The sequence below is a fragment of the Petaurus breviceps genome, unplaced genomic scaffold (assembly GCF_028583685.1).
Source record: "Petaurus breviceps papuanus isolate PSGF00001 unplaced genomic scaffold, PetGlider_PUasm1.0 221, whole genome shotgun sequence".
NCBI classification, from domain to species: domain Eukaryota; kingdom Metazoa; phylum Chordata; class Mammalia; order Diprotodontia; family Petauridae; genus Petaurus; species Petaurus breviceps.
In genome coordinates, this window is record NW_027185877.1 from 4,767,833 (window position 1) to 4,770,251 (window position 2,419).

Consider the following 2,419-nt stretch of genomic DNA (forward strand, 5'->3'; position numbering starts at 1 on the left):
GAGAGAGAGAGAGAGAGAGAGAGAGAGAGAGAGAGAGAGAGAGAGAAGAGGAGAGGAGAGGAGAGGAGAAGAGAGAGAATTGTAGTTTTAAAATAATCCTGGAAGTACAAATATTATTTCATTTTATTCCTACAACAACCATGGGAGTAAGGTATTATTTTCATCCCTATTTTATAGTTGAGGAAACTGAGGCAAACAGAACTTAAGTGACTTTCCCAGGTTCATATAGTTAGCAAGTGTCTGAGGCAATCATTTGAACTTAGGTCTTCCTGATACTGGGAGTGATGCTTTATTCATTGTACCACCTAGCTGCCTGATATGAGCCTCAACTTCTTTATCTGTGAAATGGGAATTATAATACTGGCATTGCATCCCTAACAAGATTGTAGTGAGGAAAACATTATATAAAGCACTACATATGTATGAATTATAGAAGACAAAAAGTAAATATGCAATAAAAATGATAAAAACTGGGGAATTCCTATAAAGCATGCAAGATGAACAACTAAAATCTCTCCATATCCTGACAACACACATGTAGAATTGATTGAGGAAAGGAAGATGTGATACAGAGGAAAGAATGTTGAACCTGGAGACAGAGAACCCAGCTTCACATGTGATTTTTGACAATTATTAATTATTACCTGTATGATCTCAGACAAGAATGTTCTGTAAAACAATTGGGTAAACTACATGACTTCTAATTTAAGCCTTTTCTATTATTCTTGCAGTTGAGAAGGTGAGTGTAATATGTATGTGTGTATGTATGTATGTATACATATGTGTATATGTACGTATACATAGATACATACTTCCTATCAGTCATCACTTATTACTCTACATTTAAACATAATCATACAAATGCTTGTTAAGCACACACTATTTACCAAAGTACTGAGTGTTGAGTATGTAAAGCAAAAAAGCAAAAACCAGAACAAAGCAGTACAATACTTGTAATGGGAATGCAAATTTAAAGATCTTCCCTGCCCCTAGGCTAAAGTGCACCTGAAGCCTGGGGTGGGAGGCTTGTTTTTCTGTAGATACTTTTTGATTGGCCAGTGGGTCAATAAGGTTGTTACATTCTCTGAGCCAGGAGAAGGCTATATAAGCCCTGATGTGAGGCTTTGTTTTGGGGGCTCACTTTGAGAAGTGTTCTGTGATTTGATCTGGATTCTGGGAAGCCGTTGTCCAGAGGGGGCCTCCCCCCCACTTTGAAAAACCCAGATGTTGAAACCCAGATGTTGATTGGGTATGGAGGTAATGGCTGGACAGTTTGGAAAGCTGTCTACTTGATCTGTTTCGGTCTTGATAATTCTGCCTGTATACTTTGAAGTTTGGGGTGCTGACCTTTTTCCCCTGAACAAGGTAAATGATACATGGTCTGACTGATTAAAGTAAGCTTGTTAACCCATTTTGAGTTGCTTTCCTTTATCAAAGCAGATCCAAGAACCTGTGCTGGCAGAAAACCCTGAGGACGCTTGGGGTGCTTGCCGCTACAATACTCCATCTGTATTGTCATCCTATTGAATTTAACATTTTAGCACTTTTTCCTTTTCAAAATTTTTTAAAATTGCACTACATATTTTAATTCTTCCCCCTCATCTCTCAGCACACTCTAAGGCTGGTTACAAATGAAATGATGGTGCAATGAAATAGATGATGGAAAGAGATGAAATTTTCATCGTGTACAATTCTTAGCAAATTACAACATGAACCAAATATTGATTAAAGGGAACAAAAGATTGTGTCATGATTCAGACCAGAACAATTACTCAGACATTTGCCACTGTATAACAAAGTCAACTAAATTGAATTTGCCCTATCAAGCAAGTTCATGTATGACATGGGCTGGTTGTCTACAAAAAAAAAAATTAACTATTTAAAGGAACTCTAGAAAAAATATTACCCACCATCATAACATATGTCCAGAATTTTTGGTAATTTTTGTTCTTTTATTTATTTATTTTTCCTCATCTTTTATTTATTTTTAATTGTCAACATTCATTTCCACAATATTTTGAATTGAAAATTTTCTACCTATCTTTCCCCTCCCCCCACACCAAGATAGGGAGCCTACTGAATACCCCTTCCCCTAATCTGCTCTCTCTTATATCTGCCCCACAAACTTATTCTATTTTCTACTTTGACCCTGGCCCTTTTCAAAAGTGATAGCTTCTAACTACTCTCCTACCCAATCTGCCCTCCCTTCTATCATCTCCCCTCTTATCCCCTCCCCCCCTACTTTCCTGTAGGGTAAGATACCCAACTGAGTGTATATTATTCCCTCCTTAAGCCAAATTCAATGAGAGTAAGGTTGACCAATTCCCTTTCACCTTCCTGCTCTTCCCCTCCCTTGTAACAGTTTCCTCTTGTGTTGGGGGCCAGGAAGTAATGGTATATGGGCTAGTGCCTGCTTGCT